At 56.1% G+C, this 23510-nt stretch overlaps 1 protein-coding gene across 1 annotated transcript in view; it reads left to right on the top strand.

The window, feature by feature from the left end:
* FHIP1B (FHF complex subunit HOOK interacting protein 1B) overlaps window positions 1-23510 on the top strand; it is a 27743-nt gene continuing 4233 nt past the window's right edge. Inside the window, exons 1-2 of the mRNA XM_048495538.1 lie at window positions 1-6; window positions 657-663. The gene's annotated coding sequence lies outside the window, so the exon portion shown is untranslated. The remainder of the gene's footprint in view (window positions 7-656; window positions 664-23510) is intronic.

The raw sequence follows: 23510 nt of genomic DNA, 5'->3' as shown, positions 1-23510 counted from the left end.
AGCTGGGTGACCTTGGGCTAGTCACAGCTTCTCGGAGCTCTCTCAGCCCCACCCACCTCACAGGGTGTTTGTTGTGAGGGGGGAAGGGCAAGGAGATTGTCAGCCCCTCTGAGTCTCCTACAGGAGAGAAAGGGGGGATATAAATCCAAACTCCTCCTCCTCCTCCTCCTCCTCATCCTCCTCTTCTTCGATGTGACATCCCTTCAAATATCTGGCTATCATGTCCCCCCTTGATCTTCTCTTCACCAAACTAAACATCCCCAGCTTCCTGAGCCTCTCCTCATAGGGCCTGGACTCCAGACATTGCAGAGCCCACACAGCAATGCTTCCTCTTCCTCACCTGGCAGTGGCGCCTTAGGGGTGGAGCACAGTCCCTGGGGACTTCATCCCATCAGGTGGAAGAGGTCACCACGAGGACCTGCTCCATGCTTGGCTTGGAACAGGGGAGGGGGGTGGGGTCCAGGGGGGCAGAGGGGGCCGAGCTGACAAGGCTCAGGGGTCTCCATGGGAAACTGGCCTGGAGTCGGCGCTTGTCCCCCAACCCAGAAAGGAGGCTCCAAAGTCTGGGGGTTTAGCTCTGTTTCAAAGTCGTCTCCAGTGAATGCAGTAAATTCTGTGTTCAAATAAAGGAACAGACTGGACAGAGGTCCCTCTAGTCCAGGGGTAGGGAACCTGCGGCTCTCCAGATGTTCAGGAACTACAATTCCCATCAGCCCCTACCAGCATGGCCAATTGGCCATGGTGACAGAGGCTGATGGGAATTGTAGTTCCTGAACATCTGGAGAGCCGCAGGTTCCCTACCCCTGCTCTAGTCCACCATCCTGTCTCTTATGGTGATGGCGAAGTGTCCCGGGAAGGTTCACCAAGAGGAGAAGATCCGAAACACATCCTCCTCTTCAGCAGAGATTGTACCTGGAGCAAAACTGGAGCCACAGGCGAGGCCTGGGTTTGGTGCCCCCCCCCATAGGCGGCCACCCTCCGCCACTGTGACCAAACAATGATTTTTTTTTCCGCAGGTTGTTTCAAAGTCCACCCATCACATTTATAGAACATCCCCCAACTCACCAAAATTCTAGGCACAGCAATAAGCCATGCCACACGGCAGAAATACAATTTTTTGGGAAAGCATTTTCGAAATGCTAACGAAATGTTTTAATTGCTGCTATGAAAGCATTTTATGAATTATTGTATCCAGTCCATCCAAGTGCGGGAAACGGCATCACTTTCAATGTTATTTGGCTGGGAATACCAGATTCTCCCTTTAAGGTGGATTTAAAAGGAGAATCTGGGCTCCCTAGTTTAAACAAGTGATGCTGGAATCTACCCCCAAACAGCATCATTTTCAATGGTGTTTAAACGAGGGAGCCCAGATTCTCCTTTTAAATCCACCTTAAAGGGAGAATCCCCAGTTTAAACAACATTGAAAGTGATGCTGTTTTGGGGTGGATTATCCCCCACCCTGAAACAGCATCACTTTCAATGGTTAAACTGGGAACCTCCCTTTAAATCCATGCCGAAGGGGGTGGATTTAATAACAACAACAACAACAATAATAATAGTGTCCACCAACCCATACAACATGGCGATACAAATAAAAAATTATTCCATACCACATCGGTCATCGTGCGGGTTAACAACGGCCGCGTCGCATGCTGGGGTCCCTGGGCATGTGTCGACAAGTGGGCTACAAGTGGACCAACCATCCAAAAGAGTCCCTCTGATTGAGTACCTGATCAAGAGCATTGGCCCCTTGGCTTGACTTCCCTGCAGGCTGCCTCCTGGAAAACTGTTCTGTACCTGATCCAGCAAATTTGGCCCTTGGTGTTTTACTTGTTTACTTGTTTACTTGTTTATTTTATCAGCTTTGCCCCTCCCTGTACAGGCTCGGGGCGGTTTCGAACATTTACAAATCGATAGAGCAGTTAAAATGTAATTTAATTTGAACTCCAAACAGTTAAGACCTATGGCACTTTAAATCTTAACCCGACTATTCCGTCTCAAGATGGCATTTGAATTGGCAGTCAGATGGTTCGTAACTCCTTAAGTTGAGTTAAGATGCTGCTACTGTTTTAATGGATTTTAATGCACTTTTGATTCATGTTGTATTATTATTATGTCTTATCACTATTTGTTGGTGGTTTTATTGTATACCGCCCTGAGCCATTTGGGGGTAGGGCGGTCTATTAAATTTTAATAATTATAATGATAATATCTAATATCTAATATCTAATATCTAATAGCCCCTCGGGGATGGGGCGGTCTAGAAGCCCAAAGTATAAATAAATAAATAAAAAATAATATCTAATATCTAATATCTAATATCCTAGGTCCTTGGGAACAACAACAACAACAACAACAACAACAACAACAACAACAACAACAACAACAACAACCACCACCTTTATTAGGCATTGAGAGAATAAAAGAAAGAAAACAAGCATTGGCAGGAAGGGAGTGGATTTAATAACAACAACAACAATTGTTGGCAGGGGCTGATGGGAATTGTAGTCCATAACATCTGGCATGCCAAAGGTTCGCCACCACTGCTCTAGGGCGGCTGATCCTGCATTGAGCAGAGGGGTGGACTAGATGGCATCTATGGGTCCTTCCAACTCTATGATCCTATGAGAGGGACAGGAGGTTTCTTCACCAGGCAGCTGGGAACCCTCCTTGGCTTGGACAGGGTGGGGCAGCACAGCAGGGGACTGGACCCCTAAGAAGGAGAGGGAAGGACAACATAACAAGGACTATTAATGTAGCTGCACCCCCCCGCCCCCTTATGGACACAGGCAACGGAAGGAGGGGTCTCCACCTGTACTTGGACATGGATGGAGAACAAGACGACTCTGCGACAGGAAACAGACCCCGCCCCACCCCCCACTGGGGAAAAGATGTCCCAGGAGACATAAGAACATCAGAACATAAGAAAGAGCCTGCTGGATCAGACCAGAGTCCATCTAGTCCAGCTCTCTGCTACTCGCAGTGGCCCACCAGGTGCCTTTGGGAGCTCACCTGCAGGAGGTGAACGCAAGGGCCTTCTGCGGCTGGGCGGGAGGGCTGAGGGGAATTGGGTCTGCTCACAGCCCTGAGAACCGAGGGATCCCTGCAGAGAGATCTGGCAGAGGGGCGGAGGTGGTTGTGGAGGAACGTTCAGGTCCTTGAACCCGGTGAACAAGAACGGAACCTTCTTTGCACATCACCGGAGGTACGGAACGGGCCTCGCAGGCAGCCTCCTGGCTGCTCGGAAACAGGCTGAGCTCCTGCTGCCCCCTCCTGGCCAGGCCTCGTCCAGCCCACGCAGGAACGATCCCTGTGGGCCCCCTCTGGCATGGCCCAGGGTCTGGGGTTCTCAACCACCTGGGGGGGGGGGGGAATGCATCAGCAGAGAAGTCGATTTATGGCTACCAATCTTGATCCTCTTTGATCTGGGATTGCAAATGCCTTAACAGTCCAGGTGCTCGGGAGCAACAGCCGCAGAAGGCTGTTGTGAACTCCCAAAGGCACCTGGTGGGCCACTGCGAGTAGCAGAGAGCTGGACTAGATGGACTCTGGTCTGATCCAGCTGGCTTGTTCTTATGTTCTTTCTTATGTTCTTAGAGGAGGGAGGGGAAGTCCAATAAGCCAGGATTTGGGGAGGGGGTCTTTAGACCCCCCTCATTTTGCATCAATTCCTCTTCAACCACTAGGAAGCCACGGTCACCCAACAAGCAGTCTTCAAACCGGGATTTGGACCATTCTGGACACCGCCCAGTCCTTCTGAATCCTGGTGCTGAGGCTCCACGTGGCCATGCGGGGCTCAGGGAGAGGCGCCACTGGCTGCGTTCGCAACAGTGGCACATTTACTTAACTCATAGTATTTCTTTACTGCTTGATTTTGCATGCTTTTGCTTTACTTGCTCCAGGGGGGCTCAATGGGCAACAGCCCAGTGTGTGCGGACAGGGAGCACTTGGGATCCCTTCTGCTGGAAGCCCCCTGGGACTGGGAATTTCGGCCGAGCAGCCCACCCCCGGGGGCCAGGACTGGGAGTGGGGCGGGGGCAACCCACTTGGCTTCTGCCTGCTGTGTGCAGCCCCCCAATTTCTCTTCCCACTTCCCACACACCAAGCTCTTCATAGGTAGACCCAGCCCCTTTCCCCTGCATGAAGAAGAGGAGGAGGAAGAGGAGTTTGGTTTTATATCCCCCTTTCTCTCCTGTAAGGAGACTCAAAGGGGCTTAAATTCCCTCCCCCCCCCCCACACACACACACAACAAACACCCTGTGAGGTGGGTGGGGCTGAGAGAGCTCCGAAGAACTGTGACTAGCCCAAGGTCACCCAGCTGGCATGTGTTGGAATGCACAAGCTAGGCCTCCACAGCTCAAGTGGCAGAGTGGGGAATCAAACCCTGTTCTCCAGATTAGAGTGCACCTGCTCTTAACCGCTATGCCACTGCTGCTCTGGCCAGGAGGTGTTCGTGGTTCCTGTCTCCACTGCTTCATTTGCACAACTGGTAGGTCAGGCTGAGAGCGAAGGAGCAGACTGAGGGCACCCCATCTGTTTTGAGGGTTGTTTTGAATTGGGGGGGGGGGGACTTGAGCCACAAGCTGGGCCGTCTGGTCACTGTCCTCACATGGGCTCTTAAAGCATGACTAGCCTAAAAACTGCACCCCCTCCAGCCCAAAAATTGAAAACCACTAAAAATACCCAAAAACGAACCCTGCATGTTGATGCCCCCCACAAGGTGGTGCCCTGGGCAGCTGCCCACCTTGCCCAGTGGGCATTACGCCCCTGATGACATGTTTTCGCCCGGCTTTCTGCCATGGGGCCCATCCAAACAGGAGGATCGGACAGACAAAATACTTCCAAAAGAAAGGGCAAAACACAACATCGCGTCTACAAGGGCAAACCAGCGTCTCAGCCACCCAGCCCAGCCAGCTGGCGGGACCCTCAAAGTCTGTCCAGACAGACCCTTCTTTTACCACCTGTGCTCTCCCAGCCACTACCTGAAGGCCGAGCTCTGCCTCTCCACCTACTTATTCCCCCGCCCCCCCCCCCCCAGAGCAGCAACATGCAAAATAAGGCCGTGTGGGGGAGTGGGGGGGGGGGGCTCTTGCTGGTGGGTGGGTAGGGGTTCCTGCAGAACTGCTGGGTCCAAATTCCTCAGGGGTTAAAAGACCAACACCAGAACTTGGACTTGGGTCTGGAAATGGCTAATCGATGAAACTGAGCCCAATCTGGTGTCCTGGGGTCCCAGCCATCCGTGCCAGACTCTGAGCAGGGGGCTGTTATTTTGGACCCGTGATGGGGTCCCAGGAGGGACTCAGCAAGGAGAGCTGATGAGGACGTGTTCCTTTGGGGGCCAGGCAAGGGGCCTCGGGGGGGGGTCCCCAGTTGGGTGGGGGAGAGGTAGAAAACGGCTGTTGAGACATTCAGAGAATGAATGCCTTGGTGGTCTCCCAACCAAGTACTACCCAGGCCTGACCCTGCTTAGCTCCCCAGGTTGGGCTCGCCTGGGCAGTCTAGACCAGGCCCTGCTGACCTAGTAGCACCCACAGATGTCAAAGCACTGCCTGCCCCCCCCCCCGCACCGTCTGCCTGCCCGGAGACCCCAGCACCTTTCAGGTGAGCTCCCCCCAGGAGCACCTCTGCCGCCTGCCTTTTCTGCTTCGCCTCACCTGCCACAGCCTTCGGATGCGGGATGGGGGCCTCTCTGCTCATTCCTCTAGTTGGCCCCGCCGGTGGTCTCACAGAGAGAGAAAATGAGCAGCACAGGAGACCACCCCAAAGGGAGAACAGCAGCCCCCCTAAACGCCACCTGGGGGGAAGACCTGGCCTCCAGAGGGGTCTCTCGTCTGTTCCGGGGGCAGGTCCCACGCAGCCTCGGGGCTCCCGTGTCTGCTTCTCCTTCCCATGGGGGGGGGCAGTCTCAGCACCACGCAGGAGGGGGCTGCCGCTCTTTAGGGTTGCTGCTGGCTCGGGAGATTCCTGGAGACGTGGGGCTGGAGCGTGGGAAGGGCAGGGAAGTGATGGGTCGGAGTCCCACCCCCCTAAGTGACCACTTCCTCCAGAGAACTGAGCTCTGGGGTCTGGATATTGGTTGTAATTCTGGGAGGTCTCCAGGCCGCGGCTGGGGGTTGGCAACCCTCTCCCAGGAGCACATTTGCTCTGGCGCACAGACTGGCGAATGGGTGGGCCGGGGGGGGGGGTGCTCCCAGTCTGCTGTGCTGACCTGCTGGGGTTTGTGTGCCTTGATGCCATTCCGCCCCCACCCCCACCCCCCCCACATGTCCACTTACGGCTGCTGGGAGGCCGGCCCAGCACTGCTCCCCCCTGTTTTGATGAGCTGCTTCCCCTGTGGGTCCCGGTGCTGGACTTTGGGGGTCTGGCCCAGGCCGTTCATCTTGGCGAGAGACGCCCGGTGCGTGCGAGGCTGCCTCTCTGCCAGGAGCTCCCTCTTCCTGGCGGCTCATAGCAACGGAGAGCAGTTGGGGCTCCCGAGGGGACTGGCCGCACACCTGAGCCAGGAGGTGCAACCCTAAAGGGCCCGATGGGGGCGGTGCCGGCTCCGGTGCTGGGCTAATGAGGGCCCTGGAGAGGGAGCAGAGAGAGGCCGGGGCCAGGCCAGGAGGAGGCTGTGCGTGTGCAGCAGCAGGCTGGGGGAGGGGGCAGGGATGCTGGAAACCCCCCCCCCCCCACGATGGTGCTGGAGGAGAACATACATCCTTGCGGGCATGGGGGCAATGCAGCCATGGGGGTGGGAGGAACAGCAGTGGCCTAGTGGTTAAGAGCAGGTACACTCTAATCTGGTGAACCGGATTTGATCCCTTGCTCTGCCCTTTGAGCTGTGGAGGCTTATCTGGGGAACCAGGTTAGCTTGTGCACTCCCACACACACCAGATGGGTGACCTTGGGCTAGTCACAGTTCTTCGGAGCTCTCTCAGCCCCATACACCTCACAGGGTGTTTGTTGGGGGGGGGAAGGGAAAAGAGATTGTCAGCCCCTCTGAGTCTCCTACAGGAGAGAAAGGGGGGATATAAATCCAAACTCCTCCTCCTCAGGTCAGCCATCTTGTGCTCAGCCCCGACTGCAGGGCTCCTAGAAACGAGGGGTCGACCCCCAGGGTTCTTTGGAGCACGACGTTGCAGCAGTGAAGGCACAGCCACCGCTCTCCCTCAGGCAGAGCACCCAGTCCAGGCTGAGCAGCCAGCAGGGCCGACAGAGCCGTACGACGAAGCCCCCCCTCTCCCGAGAACCCTGCTCGAGGGGCCGAAATGCCCCACTGTGTGGCCCTCTGGCACCGACCCTCAGCTGACCGCACTCTCCAGGATGTGAAGGGCTACAGAGAACCTGCTCCCCTCTGCAGAGGCTCTATAACTGTGGTGGCGAACCCTTGGCACTCCAGATGTTATGGACTACAATTCCCATCAGCCCCTGCCAGCACAGCCCATTGGCCATGCTGGCAGGGGCTGATGGGAACTGTAGTCCATAACATCTGGAGTGCCAAAGGTTCGCCACCACTGCACAAATACTACACCTTGGCGTACATAAGCTCAATACCTGAGTCACAAACAAATGATTTGCGATCGATCGTGACAGTCCCAGTCTTTGCTTCTCTGCCCTGGGCCTGGGGTCTGAATTGGATCCCCCCGCATCCCATTGGCTCCTGCCTGGAGGAGGCTGACTGGGCTACGATCAGGGGGGATTTGGTGCCCCCTGGAGACAAGCGGCAGTCTTCTCCTCTCAGCCTCTCGGCTCTGGTGCCAGCAGTCCTGACGGGGGCCCAGAAGGCCATGCAGAGACTGGGCTGCATGCCCCCGCCCTGCTTGGCGGTGTCCACAAGCCCATGCCCAGCGGAGCAACCTGCCCCCTTTTGATCATGAAAATGGCACACACAGCTGCGTGGGGGGGGGGGGTCTATTGCTTTGAGGGCCCTCCCCGGGTGCAGAGCAACACCCTCCGGGAAAGAACCTTTACAGCACTGAACCAGCCTGCCCCCTGGAGGAGAGGAAGGCGGAGATTTGGTCAAAGGGATGATTGAGTTGCTCCAGCCTAAGAGGGAGTTCAGGGAATGCTGGAGAGGGAGACTTTTTTGGGGAGGGGGATTTCAAAATTGTGCCCCCCATGAGCTCCCCAGCTTATGATCTCTCTTGCTGGCCCCCCCCCCCCCCCCCCCCGCCCCAGGCTGTCTCTTGTGTAGGGGAGGAGGGTGTCCAAATATCTGCCTAGGCAGGAAACTCACAGGGCCCCTGGAAGGCAACGGCTTCCACTTCTGCTGTGGGCCCCACGGCCACCAGGCCACGGGATTCAGTACAGCAGCTCACTGGCAAGCTCCCCCCCGGCTCAGCTGAGCCTACTGCACAGGGCTGTCGTGAGTTCCTTTATTTGTGTTAGTTCCCACCGAGACTCCGTTTCCTCAGGGCAAGCAACAGGATATTCACGAAGAGTTGCAGTAGGGTTTGGGTTGCAGAAATTTGAAAGCAAACAGAAATCCAATACGGAGCCGAAACGATGCATGCATATTTAAACATGATGCTAAATGATGCAGAAATTACCTGGTCGGACCCTAAAGACAGTACACAGGTCACAGGTCGAGGCGTGGATCAGCTCCTTGGAGAATCTTTGGGGCAGGACAATTGGGCGGGGGGCAGAAGACCATGACCGGGGCCCAGACATTTCAGTGAACTAATCAATGGATAAAAAGGCTTTCTGGAAATGCTGAAGGAGGGCTGAGCGTTTCCCCCCCCCCACAGCCCCTCCCCACAAACCCTCAGAAATGTTACATAATTTGAAACATATACTTTCCTATCAAACTTTCACTTCTATTACTGATTAAGCAACATACAATGCAATGTATTGTCGAAGGCTTTCACGGCCGAACGGTAAAGTATCTGGAGCAAACACAGAGCCCTAAGGCAAGAGCCACAAGGTTTGATGCCCCCCCCCCCTAACAACCAACAACGTTAGGCATTGAAAGAATAAAAGAAAGAAATAAAGAAAACAAGCATTGGCAGGAAGGGGGGGGATTTAAAAAGAGAATCTGGGGAATCTGGGGAAATTTAGGGTGTGCCTGCTGTCAGGGGTTCACCCATGTTTGGTGAAGTTTGGTTCAGGGGGTTCAAAGTTATGGACCCCCAAAGGTGTAGCCCCCATCTCCTATTAGCTCCCATAACTTTGGACTCCCTAAACCAAACCTTTGAAATTACAGGTGATATCACATCAGGATAGTCTCCACCAAAGAGAATCCCACAAGAGGAATTTTGAAGATTGCAACGCTAACTACCGCGCCTCCTGCAGGCCAAAAACAGAAAAAACACTGAAAATTCAAAAAAAAATTCCCACCTGCATTTTTGGTGCCCCCCACAAGGTGGCGCCCTGGGCAACTGCCCCCTTTGCCCAATGGGAGGAACGCCTCTGCGGCCGGAATCACTGGGGTGCTGTGTGGTTTCCGGGCTGTCTGGCCGTGTTCTAGCAGCATCCTCTCCTGACGTTTCGCCTGCATCTGTGGCTGGCATCTTCAGAGGATCTGATGGCACACAGCATCCCATACAATGCAATATTTGTAACTTATCACATAAAATTGTACATAAAATGGATTCAAATGCCAGGCAACTACTATGCAGATGCCTTCACTAGTTGATGATGCAACTTCAGTGTTACAAACGTCTGCTAAAATGGGTGGATTCCACTCAACACATGCAAATCACACTTTCCAATTGCACCCTTTATACTTGTCAACCAGTGCAAACGGTTCTTTCTCCCACCCTGGACATTCCACAGGTATATATTTCCCACTTGCTTCTTTACCATCAGATCCCCTGAAGATGCCTCAGCCACAGATGCCAGCAGGCGAAACAGGAGAAAATGCTGGAACACGGCCACACAGCCCGGAAAACCCACAACGCCTCACAAAAACGGTACTGTTTGCACACTTAGGGAACATTTATTTTCTCTTTCAAGAACTGCAAGTTTATTGTGATCTTATTGATTTTAAGACTGTTTATATTTGAATTTGATTTGTGAGTTTAAATATGTGTGTGCAGTGGCGTCGGAGGTTAAGAGCTCGTGTATCTAATCTGGAGGAACCGGGTTTGATTCCCCGCTCTGCCGCCTGAGCTGTGGAGGCTTATCTGGGGGATTCAGATTAGCCTGTGCACTCCCACACACGCCAGCTGGGTGACCTTGGGCTAGTCACAGCTTCTCGGAGCTCTCTCAGCCCCCCCTACCTCACAGGGTGTTTGTTGCTTGTGAGGGAAGGAGCAAAGGAAGATTATCAGCCCCTTTGCTAGTCTCACACTCCTCTTACAAAGCTACTTAAGAATTGCTCCTACCAAAGAAGGCTCTTAGGCTGAGGGAAAAGGTCAGAATGCATTAAAATTTAATGAGAGCCAAAACAAATAAGCACAGCTGATACTTAAAGAGTTGCAAATAGCTCAGGGGTCTGCAACCTGCGGCTCTCCAGATGTTCATGGACTACAATTCCCATCAGCCTCTGCCAGCATAGCCAATTGGCTGATGGGATTTGTAGTCCATGAGGATCTGGAGAGCCGCAGGTTGGCTGCACCCTTCACCACCGTGCCATGGGAATATCTTTGATTTTTGTCACTGGGGGAGGGCGGGGGGGAGGGCTAGGGAAAATAAAAGTAGAAAGAAGACAACAAATTATGTAGTAAGCAAAAAAAATTAAAGTATTATTTGGGCAAAAACTGCCCTCCAGTCACAACTAATAGCATGTTTGGATATTAACTTAAATATGAAAACACTACACTCTTTAATAATGTATATTGTTGAAGGCTTCCACGGCCAAAATCACTAGCGTGTTGTGGGTTTTCCGGGCTGCATGGCCGTGTTCCAGTAGCATTTTCTCCTCTTTAATAATATATTATTATTATAAACATTATAGCGCATTCATTGCTGGCAAAAATTACCTGGACAAAATTATTTGCCTTTATTTACCATTATTTACCTTTAACAAAAAGCAAACAGAAAACCTGAAGGCGCTGCATATGGCCACCGAAAGAGAGAGTCACGTTAATTTCCCATTAATCCTCCCCCCACTTCTAGTGGATAAAAAGCCTGCCAGCTGCCCCTCCCGGAGCCTTCTCTGTGGTGGCCCCGTGTGGCTCGGCCGGCCTGCGCTCTTGCCCTTCCACAGAACCAGCCAAGCCGTGACGGGTCAGGGGGGCATTGCTATAAAGCATAGGTGTCAAACTAAGGCCCTCCAGGTATGTTGCTTGGACTACCCGGTTCCCATCATCCTGCTAGCAGCAGCATGCTGGCAGGGGATGACAAACCACTACTCAATCCATAACATCTGAGAGAACGCAAGTTTGTCTATCTATAAAGGGACTAGGACTGTGGTGGAACAAACAGCCCAGCAGGAGGCCCGGCAGGAGCAGGCTCGCAGTCCAGGGCAGTGATGGGTGTCTGTGGGATCCCCCTGCTGGCACCAGCCCTTGTGGTCCGCGCTGCTCTCTAGTTCTGCCGCCCTCGTCCTGCTGCACTGCTCCATGGGGGCTTCACACTGCCGCTGTGGCTGCTGCTTTATGCCCCGTCCTCCTCCTCCTCCTCCTCCTCCCTCCCTCCTCCTCCCTCCAGCTTTCATCTCCCTCACAGCAGCCCGAAAGGGCCGCCTTTGCCTGGGCACGGTAGCAACAAGGCCAGAGTAGCCTGTAGTCACGGCAGGAGTGGGGCAGACGTAGGACTCTAGAGGACGCCCCCTGGCCCACCGTCCTCAGGGGATCCATCATGGCAATAAGGGACGGACAGGCGCAGTTCCGATCTCGCCCGCCCGCCCGCCCGCCCGCCCGCCCGCCCGGGGGCGGGGGGAAGAGCAGCCCGCCCTGCTCTCCTCCAGGCTACACTCACAACAGCCTTGCGAAGTAGGACGGGCTGGGAGAGCAAGCTGGAGCCAAAGGTCGCCTCAGCCCATCCCCGAGTCGGAGAGGGATTCGCATGATCAGGAGTCAGCCCTTTGGGGGGGACTGGGACCGGAGGAGAGGGCGGCCCCCCTCGACTCCCGGCCTGGTCTGGCGCCTCGGCGGAAAAGCCCCCGCCCCCACTTTGCGCCGCCGCCGCCGCCGCCGCTTCCCCCCTTCGGGGTCCTCTGAGGTGGCGCAGAGTTCCGCGGGCCCCGCGTCCCAGCTCTCGCCGGCGGCGGCAGGCAGTGGGCGTGGCCTGGCGGCGGGCGAGGCGGAGACTGCGGCGAGGGAGGCCCGCCCCTTGTGGGCGGGGCTTGGGCCGGCAGCAGGAGCAGGAAAATGGCCGGCAGGGCGCGGGTGCCCCACTCGCCCGGGAGGGAACGGGAGAGGCTCCTCTGCCGCCGGGCGGGCGGGCGGGCGGGCGGGGGCGGCGTCGGGAGCGCGCCCAGTGAGAAGGGCGGCGGGGGGGGGGGGGGTGCTGCGCGCGGCCTCCGGCTGCGAGGTTGATCGTGAACGGCGCCTCCCTCCGCGGCGCGCCTTGCTCCTCGTGCAGCGGCGGCGGCGGCGCCCGCGGGACCACCTGAGCAGCGGCAGCGGCGGCGGCAACGGCGGCGGTCCAGGTGAGCGTCGGGGGGGGGGGCTGCGTGGAGGCGGCCGGGGGTCGCGGGGGGGGGGGGCGGCTGCGTCCTGCCCCGGGAGTCGCCCAGGCCCCTCCGGTGGGCGCCGGCCGAACTGCGCAGGGCAGCGGCCCGGTCGCCATCCTCCGGCCCATGTGCAGAGTGCAAGAGCGGCGGCCGCGCCCCAGAGCCTCCGTGGGGGCGAGGGGGCGGCGGGCAGGCCGAGTGCTCCCGGGACCCTCCTCCCGCCAGAGGGTCGGGGTGGGGGGGGGGCAGCCTGTCCCAGGCCCGCCGAGCAGCCGCGGCCTTCCGCCTGGGGGGGGGGGGGGGTAGACTGCCTCTGGCGGTGGGGGATCCCTGGAACTGGGCCGCCCCCCCCCGCGGCTGCTGCCGGGGCCTCGTATTTCCCGGTGGGGAGTGGGGGCTGAGGCGTCTTTGGAAACACCGCATGCCAGGCACAGCCCGCGCCGCGAGATGTCAGACCCCTGCACAGCCGGTGCGAGGCGCAGGCAGGGCGGGATCCGCGGGGGGTGCCACAGGCTGTGCCCGCTCTTGTGCCCCCCACCCGGCGCTCGCCGCTGCCAGGGCTGCCCGGGGTCTGCGGGATTCCTGGGGGGGGGGCCGCTTGCAGAGGGGCGGGGGGGGGGCTGTGGCGCGGGGGGGGGGAGGGGGCGTGTGGTGCCCACGCCTTGACTGGCAGCCGGCCTCCTTCTTCGCCCGTGCCGGGGGGGGGGGGCAGGGGTCTGCCTGCAGCTGGGGGGGCTCGAAGCGAGTCTGCTGCCCAGGGCTGTTTGGCTGCCTGGTGCGTTGAAGCGTCAGGCGAGACTTGTTTTCAGGAGGGGGGAGGAGCTATGCTGGCGGGGGGGGGCGGGCAGGTGGCGGGGGGGGGTTGCCCGCTGCTGCCCAGTGTGGCACTCCCAGAACACAGGCGCGTATGTGGCTGCTGCTGCTGCCGTTCCAGCCCCCCCCCCCGTGATCCCCCCCTCTATCCTTCTGGGCTGGCAAGAGGGTCACCTGCTGAGGTCACCTTGGGACAAGGTGGTGGCCAAAGAGATGCCTGGGGGGTGGGGGGAAGGTTGGGGAGGGGGGGTGGCAGGTCGTCTTTCCAGGACTGGGAGTGAACGTGTGCCTAGGCGATTGTGGGCCTAGCTGAAGGGCATCTGAGCATGTGCAGAGTGTTCCTCCTAAGTAGCAAAGTAATAACTGTGCTGTAGTGTGACTGGAGGGCCAAGAGGGTGCATTTGCCACCTGTTATGTGAGACCAAGCGGGGGGGGGGTGCTGGGGGGGACCGGTTTGGGAGAATGGGGGCTGGTCCCTGGATTTCCCCCCCCCACACCCTCCTTCCAGTGAGGACCCCTCCTTCCCGGGGGTCCAGAGCATGCCCCCCCCACAGAGCCCCTTCCCCTCACTGTCTGCCCTGCTCCCACAGCCGCGTGGGGCCCTGCTCCTGGCCCTTGCCCGTTGCTCTCTCCCTGGGCTCAGCTGCCTTGCCCGTTGGCGGCCCCTTGGCCCGGCGGTGCCCCTGCGCCAGGCCCTGGTGGCAGCTGAGGCTTCCCTTCACAGCCAGAGCGGGGCCCCCAAGGAGGATCCCTGCGAAAGCTAAATTTAGCCCTGCGGGGCGGGCCCGGGTCAGTTTTCCCTCTGGCTGGGACGGGGGCGGGGGTGTTGGAAGGCTCTCCTGCCCGGCTGGCCGGCCGTGCCACCCTTCCTTGGCAGTGCTGCAGCCCAGTAGGCAGGATTAGCCTGCGCTTTGATCTGCCAGCCGCTTGGCTGCCTGCTCTGCTCAGCCGACATGCCAGGCCTCTTGTGCCCGTGTCAGCCAGCCTCAGGGGGGGCCTGCGTTGGTGCCAGTGGGCAGCTGGCATTAATGGAGACTGGGGTGGGCGAGTGTTTTAGGCTGGTGCCCTTGTCACATTATGGCGGGCGATTGCAGGGCGGGGGGCGGGCTGCAGCCCTCTTGGAGTGGCAGGGCAAACCGTCGGGTTGTGCCAGCAGAGACGTCCTCAATTGGGCGGGCAGAGATTTCGAAGGCCCTTCGCGAAGGGTGGCGCTGGTGCCCGTTGGTGGGAACGGCAGGTTGGTAGGAGGGAAATTGTCTCTGCATTTTAAAATGCCCTTTAGTGACCTTTGATCAAAAGTCTAGGGAGGGAACTTGTGCATTGCCCCGTCTTTGGGCAACCAGAATCAATTTCTTTTCGGGTGTAGTGGGTTTTCCTGGTTGTATGGCCGTGTTCCAGTAGCATTTTCTCCTGACGTTTCGCCTGCATCTGTGGCTGGCATCTTCCTCTCCTGACGTTTCACCTGATGCAGGCAAAACGTCAGGAGAAAATGCTACTGGAACACGGCCATACAACCCGGAAAACCCACAACACCCGAATGATTCTGGCCGAGAAGGCCTTCGACAAGACATCAATTTCTTTTAATTTGCAACAGCAGTTAATAGAAAAGCAGCTTTGGCAGGGGGTCAGGTGTTCGTTTGTTTACCTTTCCCCCCCTGGCTGTTGTGGGTTTTCCGGGCTGCGTGGCTGCGGTCTGGTAGTTTTTGCCCCGAACGTTTTGCCCGCATCTGTGGCTGGCGCCTTCAGAGGCGTGCCACAAAATGAGCTTTCTCTCCTTGGCACCGTGGTCTTTCAGAACTTATTGTGAATTGTTACTTACAACATACTTTCTGCCTCGTGGAACTCACGGCTGCTTGCAATGTAAATAAAACAACTTTTATTTAAAAACACAGGCCAAGAAGCACAATTTCAAGCCTCAGTTGGGACTCCCAACAACTGAACGATAAATTGTGGCCTCCTCTTCTCCTTGGGGAAGGACCCAAAGTGTGCACGCCATCTAGCCAATCAGTTCTATCCTCACAACCGCCCTGCGAGGTGGGAGAACGGCGTGTGTGAGGCTGGCTCAGAATCCCCCCGTGAGTTTCCATGGTGGAGTGGGGGCTTGAAGCTGCCCCTCCATGACCCCTGTCTGTCTCCATAGCTCCTGCTCAGCACTCCCCCGCGTGTGGCCCCCCTCCCTCCTGGCATCCTCTGCTTCAGGGAGGGGGTCCTTGTGGACTGTCAGTGTGTGTGTGGGGTGTCCTCCCTTGCTGGTGAAAAAGTGTGCAGTTCGGGCCGTCCGCTCGCTCCACTGCGTGTGGAAGAGAAACCCCTTTCCCTGCCTTGGGCCCCGGGGGCTGCTCACAAGGCTGGCCTGGGGGGGGGGGTCCTGCGCTCTGTGGGGCCCTTCCAGGCCAGGGGGCTTCCTCCTCAGGCTGACGGAAGACCAGGAGGGCTGCTCACTGGAGCAGCAGTGGCGTAGGAGGTTAAGAGCTCGTGTATCTAATCTGGAGGAACCGGGTTTGATTCCCCGCTCTGCCGCCTGAGCGGTGGAGGCTTATCTGGGGAATTCAGATTAAGGCCTGTACGCTCCCACACACGCCAGCTGGGTGACCTTGGGCTAGTCACAGCTTCTCGGAGCTCTCTCAGCCCCACCTACCTCACAGGGTGTTTGTTGTGAGGGGGGAAGGGCAAGGAGATTGTCAGCCCCTTTGAGTCTCCTACAGGAGAGAAAGGGGGGATATAAATCCAAACTCTTCTTCTCTTCTCCTCCTCCTCCTCGATTCTCCGGCGTGTCTGGGGTGCAGCCCAGGAGGCATTTATAAGGGGTGACTTTGGGGCAGGGGTGCGGTGGGGATGAGTTGCCTTTGCTGCTGCTGACCTGCTCACTCCTCCCCTCCAGAGAGCCAGCCTGGCGTAGAGGTTAAGAGCAGGTGCACTCTAATCTGGAGAAGCGGGTTTCGTTCCCCGCTCTGCCACTTGAGCTATGGAGGCTTATCTGGGGAACCAGGTTACCTTGTGCACTCCAACATATGCCAGCTAAGCAACCCTGGGCTAGTCACAGTTCTCTCGGAGCTCTCTCAGCCCCACCCACCTCACAGGGTGTTTGTTGTGGGGGGGAAGGGCAAGGAGATTGTCAGCCCCTTTGAGTCTCCTTACAGGAGAGAATGGGGGATATAAATCCAAACTCTTGAGCTCCTCTTGTGACTGGCGGCCTCCTGTTGATTCTCCGTGCCAACGGGTGGGATGCTGCGATGCCTCCCCCCCTGCAGAAGCAGTGGGACGGGGGGGGGGCACTTCTGTTGCCTTTCCCTCCTTGGCCGGGGAAAGCCTTTGGGCAGGGTGGGGTGGGGCTTCCTCTGGAGGCGTCTGGCTCCAGGCGCTTGCTTGGCTGCGGGCGGGCGGGCTGGGTGGGGGCTTCTCTGTCCTTGGGAGCGCTGCCAGGTGGGGGGGGGGGGCGGCGTGGCTCTGCTGTGGCCCCGTCTCCTTCCTGGCAGCCCCGTCTTGCTGCCCTCCGTGGTGCTGCCGGGAGAGGAGGCCCGAGCGTGGCCTGCGTGTGCAGCCGTGCCGCTGCTTGTTTACCCAGAAGATGGGTTTGGAGGGCGGCTGGGCTGGGCTGCGCTGCGCTGGAGTCGGGGGCACCTTCGAGAGCTCAAGTGGCAGAGCGGGAAACCAACCCACCCCACCATATTTCTGGGGCAGCAGAGCCCCCCCTCACCGGATGTGGCAGCTGGGACCCTCACCTGGAAAGGCTCCCTGGCCTCTGAGCAGATCCTTCCGCATCTCTAGCAGCAGAGAGAGAGAGAGAGAGGATGTTGCGTGCACCTCCCCCACCCCAAATTCAGGTCATCCGGACTCATCCTGCTCCTGTATGGGGGGGCCCCGGCCCTCCCCCCCTCCCCCCCACTTCCTTGCTCTGCCCTTGGACGGAGGAAGGGGCAGTTGAAGCCCCCCCCCCTCCTTTCCCCAGCAGGCTGGCTGCAAAAGGTTATTTCTAGCTGCTTGGGCGGTGGTGCGGCAGGCGCTGACTCACGGCTGGGAGGGGCTGTTGCCGGGAGGGAGGGCTGGCCGGCTGTCACATTTCCGCGTGGGGCCGAGAGCCTGGGCGTGTGGGGCGAGGAGACCAGACCAGGGGAGCAGGCTGGGCTTTCGTTGGTTCAAAACCCGCCCGCCCCAGTGACGGCTCCCGAGGCCCTTTCCTGAGGAGTGCGCTGCCAAAGAGGTGCACTTGCTTTTTGCAGCAGAGCTCCGTGTGTGTGTGTGTGTGTGTGTGTGTGTGTGTGTTGCTGAAATATATTGGCACTAAAATCGATGCTTGTTTGAGGAAGTATTAAAATACTTTAATAAAAGCATTAAAATGGCGGTATAGAAGCCTAAAGTATAAATAAATATAAATAAATAAATAAAATGGGAGACTCCTCAAAGAAAACAGGGCTTGTGAAAGTGCTTCGCGCCCGGTGCTCTGCAGACCGAGAGAAGACGACAGAAGAAGAAATTGGGTGTATGCCTCACTTTTCCTCTGACCCGTAGGAGTCTCAGAGCAGCTGCCGGTCGCCTTCCCTTCCTCTCCCTGCAGCGGACACCTTGTTGGGCAGGTGAGGCCGGGAGGGTCCAGAGAGATCTGTGACTGGCCCAAGGTCACCCAGCAGGCTTCATGTGTAGGAGCGGGGAAACAAATCCAGTTCACCAGATTAGGATCAGCTGCTCATGTGTAGGAGTGGGGAATCAAACTCAGTTCTCCAAATTACAGTCCACCACTGTTCACAACTACACCACGCTGGCTGTCCTACTGGTGGGCGTCTTGCCTGCGTTTGAGGGGCCCTCGCTAGTCCTGGGACCCTGACCAGCCTGGCTTGAAGAGCTCAGACTGAGGCACAGTTTCTGCGGGACTGAGCCTTTCTGTTGGGAGTGCAGCTCAAAGGTTTTAATGGTAAAACCAGTGGCAGGCAGGTCTTTGTGCTACTAAATCTTCCCTTGATTTCATTTTGCGTTCCTCTTCGGAAAAATCGAGTACGTTGTGATGTGTTAACCATCCACTTTGAACCATCATTTCTTGTCTACATAATGTGTCTTGTGCTGAGAGCCTTAACGGTGTTTTCTGACATATTGCAGGTTTATAGCATTCCCATACTTTCAGTACAGCACATCACGTATATTGATTTTTAAACCCCGTTTTCTTCGACAATAAGGCATTCCGTTTGAATCTCCTATCGTGTCTCTGACTCCATCAGTCTTCTGTTTCTCAGCAAAACCCATTCTTTCAACCAAAGCAAACAACAGGAGCAAAATATAATTTCAGATCTGGTAAGTCTGATCCTCCTCTTTAAGAACATAAGAACAAGCCAGCTGGATCAGACCAGAGTGCATCTAGTCCAGCTCTCTGCTACTCGCAGTGGCCCACCAGGTGCCTTTGGGAGCTCACGTGCAGGATGTGAAAGCAACAGCCTTCTGCTGCTGCTGCTGCTCCCGAGCACCTGGTCTGCTAAGGCATTTGCAATCTCAGATCAAGGAGGATCAAGATTGGTAGCCACAGATCGACTTCTCCTCCATAAATCTGTCCAAGCCCCTTTTCAAAGCTATCCAGGTTCGTGGCCATCACCACCTCCTGTGGCAGCATATTCCAAACACCAATCACACGTTGCGTGAAGAAGTGTTTCCTTTTATTAGTCCTAATTCTTCCTAATTCTTTCCTTTGCATCTTGCAAGATTTTATATTTAAGGGGGGATAGAAATCCAAACTCCTCTTCTTCTTCTACTGTAAGATGGATTTGGAACTGGTTGACTGACTGAACGCACAGGGTGCTCACCAACGGCTCATCTTCATCCTGGATAGAAGCGACTCGTGGGGTGCCACAGGTTCTATCCCAGGCCCAGTGCTGTTCAATATTTTTATCCGTAACGGATGATGGAATAGAGGCCATGCTAATTAAATCTGCAGATGACACCAAACTAGGAGGGGTAGTTAAAACCCCAGAAGACAGGGTCAGAATTCAAAACGAGCTGGACAGATTAAAGAGCTGGGCCAAAACAAGCAAAATGAATTTCATCAGAGATAAATGTAAGTGTGAATGTCCACTTAGGCAGAAAAAATGAAATGTACAGATGGGTGACACTTGGTTGATAACAGTACTTGTGAAAGTCGTAGTAGATTACAGACTGAACTTGAGTCATCCATGTGATGCTGCAGCCAAGAAGGCCAATGTGATTCTGGGCTGCGTCAACAGGAGTGTAGTGTCTTCACTGAGGGACATAACAGTATTTTTCTGTTCTGCATTGGACAGACCTCACCTGGAATACTGTGTCCAGTTCTGCAGTTCAAGAAGGATATTGACAATCTGGAGTGGGTCCAGAGGAGGGCGACCAAAATGGAAAAATGTCTGGATTGCATGCCCTGTGAGGAGAGACTTAGGGGGCTAGGTATGGTTAGTCTGGAGAAGAGAAGGTTAAGAGGTGACATGATAGCCCTGTTCAGATATTTTAAGGGAGCAAGCTTGTTTTCTGCGGCTCCAGAGACCAGGATCAGGAGTAACAGGTTCAAGGGGAAGGAAAAGAGATTCCACCTAAACTTTAGGAAGAACTTCCTGACCGTCAGGGCTGTTGGACAGTGGAATTCACTTCCTCGGAGGGTGGAGGAGTCTCCTTCTTTGGAGGTTTTTAAAGAGAGGCTGGATGAACATATGTCGAGAGTGCTTTGGTTGGGTCTTCCTGCAGGGCAGGGCGATGGACTTTCTGGCTCTCCCAACTCTATGATTCTGTGGGTAAAACATCTGTTGTAAGCCCAGAAATTCTTGCCAGCTACAATAACCAAAGTTTGTTCCACTTTGACAAATGGTTTTTGAGTTCATTCCATGTTTTGGCATAATTGTTTGAAAATAACCTGCAGTTCATAGATTTTTTTGCAGTCCAGATATTTTTTTCAACCTCGGATCCCGTTTGCCTGATCAGCTGTAGCTGCTGAGTCTTCTCAGGGCGGAGTGGGATGCTCTGGCACCCCCCCCCCCCCGCAGAAACCTTGGCCCTGGGCCCAAGGGAGTGTGTGGAATGTGCCGGAATTCCTGTGGGTTTGGAGTTCCCGCCTGGAACTGTCTCCTGCCCCCCCCCATCTTGTTCCTAATGTTTGGGGTGGGGGTGGAAGAAGGCTTGCTTTTTTCAAGCCATGAACAACTCTGCTTTCCTGGATAGAGGAATGTGGAACCGGCTGGATTCCAGCGTCGAGGCCTTTTCCCGCTCTGGGTTTGGCTGGGAGTGCCGCCTCCCGCACCCGGCACGCTCTCCTTCCGCCCCAGCTGGTTTGAGATAGGTGGCAGGAGCCTTTGGCAGCGCGTTTGGGGCGTGCAGCAACTCCTTGGCCTGGGGGGTGGGTGGGCCTCAAATAACAACTGGGAAAACTCTTTGCACGCCCAGGATGCTCTTCCAACTGTTCCTGTGGAAAAACTGGGAGGTTTGGGGAGGACTGGAAGGAACACCTGCTGAAATCCCCCCCCCCCCCCCCCCCCGTTTTTGGGATGAATGAAATACTTTTGAAGACAAAGGTTTACTCACTCAGCATTTGCCTACTGAGCCCTCTGGGGGTAGGGCGGTTTATCAAATCAAATAAATAAATAAATAAATAAATAAATAATAATAATAATAATAATAATCCTCCCTGTCTACTCAATGGGGACATAAAGCAGCTCATATCTTTCTGTCCCAGCCTCACCCCTACCCTGTAAGGTAGGCTAGGCTGAGAATGCGCAACTAGCCCACGGTCGCTCAGCTTCTATGGCGGGGGGTGGGGGGGTCAAGCCAGAGTCTTCCTGTTCCTACTCTGACACTCTGGCTGCCTGGACCCCCCCCCCCCCCCCCCGCATGAAGAGTTCTCTGCAAGGCAGCCTAGACTTCCCGTTCATGATCGTTCCAGCATCCACTGTAGACCCAGGCCACGTCTTTTAAAGGGGCGTGGCTGTGCCACCAAATTGCTATAAGGTGCTTACTAATGTATTATCCAAGAACTTAACACAGGGGTGTCGACCTAATTTGTTATGATGGCCAGATGTGACATCAGTGTGGCTTGGTTGGGCCGTGTGTGTGTGTGTGTGTGTGTGTGTGTGTGTGTGTGTGTGTGTGTGTGTGTGTGTGTGTGTGTTTGGACTGGCGAGCCCGCAGCAGGGAGGGGTGCCTGTCTTGAGAGGGCTTAACAGGCCCACAACCCAAGTGAGGACCCCTCCCCCTCAATTGGGTGTGGGGTATTTTTTTGCCTCAATTGACTTGCAGGCCTGATAACCCCCCTCAACGGGCTAGATCCAGCCCCCTCACGTGCGCCACCTTCTCCTTGCCGCCCATGCCCTGGCATAGGAGGTCCACCTTCATCCCCCCAGCCCCCCAGGGGTGTAGTGGTTAAGACCAGGTGCACTCTAATCTGGAGAACCGGGTCTGATTCCCTGCTCTGCCACCTGGCAGAGGCTTAACTGGTGAGCCAGAGTAGTTTGTGCATCCCACACACGCCACTGGGTGACCTTGGGCTAGTCACAGTTCTTCAGAGCTCTCTCAGCCCCACCTACCTCACAGGGTGTTTGTTGTGGGGGAGGAGGGAAGGGAAAGGAGTTTGCCAGCCCCTTTGAGTCTCCTTACGAACTCTTCTTCTTCTCCTTTTTCTTGAAGGCCTCTGCCCTCCTTCGGTCCGTGGCCTCGTTCTCTGGCTGTCCACCCCCCCCCCCCTCCTGTTTCTCTTCCATCTCCCCCTCCCTTTCACCTGTAAACTGAAAACATTGGAAAGTTCCCAGCCTGTGGCCATTTGGGGCCATCAATTCCTGGGCTCCATTCTCTGCTGAGTGTTTTTGTTGGGGGTGGGGTGGGGGGTTCAGGCCTCTGGAGAGACCCTTCCTCATAAAACCCGGAGAGCTTTCCCCAAGCCACAGGGAGGGGTGCTGTTGGTGTAGGGCCGTGGTGGCGAACCTTTGGCACTCCAGATGCTATGGACTACCATTCCCATCAGCCCCTTCCAGCATGGCCAATTGGCCATGCTGGCAGGGGCTGATGGGAATTGTAGTCCATAACATCTGGAGTGCCAAAGGTTCGCCACCACTGGGTAGGGGAAAAGCATAGGGACCATTTTTGTCAACGTTTTTATCGTTCTCCTTTGGAGCCTGTGAAAGCCCTTTAGTTTTCTCGCCCCTTTGGTTCAAAGCGTGGGGTTTGGCTTCAGACTGGGAAAGGATTCGCTTTACAAAGGAACAGTCCTGGTGTGGTTGTGGTGGGCTTTCCGGGCTGTGTGGCCGTGGTCTGGTGGATCTTGTTCTTAATGTATTGCTGAAGGCTTTCACGGCCGGATTCAACTGGTTGTGGTGGGTTTCCCGGGGGGCTGTGTGGCCGTGGTCTGGTAGATCTCGTTCCTAACGTTTCGCCTGCATCTGTGGCCAGCATCTTCAGAGGTCTATCACAGAGAGAAGTCTGTTAAGCACTGTGTTCAGTGTGAAACATACTTCTACACAGTGTGTAACAGACTTCCTCCTTTGATGCACCTCTGAAGGGATGCCAGCCACAGCAGCAGGCGAGACGTGAGGAACAAGATCCACCAGACCACGGCCACGCAGCCCCCCGGGAAACCCACCACAACCAGTTGAATCCGGCCGTGAATGCCTTCAGCAATAGTCCTGCTGTGGCAACTCAGCATCCTGCAGAAGGGAAGGGTGGGTTGAGGAGATCCCAGAATGCCGTGGGGCCTCCCTAGGGGCTGGGGGCTTGGGTCTAGGGCAGGGGTCTTCAAACTGTGGCCTTCCAGATGTTCATAGACTACAATTCCCATGAGCCCTACCACTTGGCCATGCTGGCAGGGGCTGATGGGAACTGTAGTCCATGAACATCTGGAGGGCCATAGTTTGAAGACCCCTGGTCTAGGGGGACGCGGTGAGGCCTGCAGCTGCCACCCACAGAACAAGGAGAACGTTTTATCTCAAGGGCTTGTCTTGAGGAACAAACACGCACCGGAGCATCGTTCATGTCAGCGCCCTCTGCCCCCATTTGAACAACACCTGGGGCTGGTCCCTGCTTCCGGCTGCCGGAGTCAGCGGGTGTGGCTGGCTCTGCTGCTTCTTTGGGGCCTGTCCCGGCAGAGGCTGTTTGGGGGTTCCCTCCTTCCCAGCGTCGTCCGCCTGCTTTGGGGCTTTTTGAACCCTAGGAGTTCCAGCTGTCGATCTT

This window comes from Sphaerodactylus townsendi, linkage group LG04, assembly GCF_021028975.2.
Source record: "Sphaerodactylus townsendi isolate TG3544 linkage group LG04, MPM_Stown_v2.3, whole genome shotgun sequence".
In the NCBI taxonomy this organism is placed as follows: Eukaryota; Metazoa; Chordata; class Lepidosauria; order Squamata; family Sphaerodactylidae; genus Sphaerodactylus; species Sphaerodactylus townsendi.
This window is presented reverse-complemented; position numbering and strand designations above follow the sequence as displayed.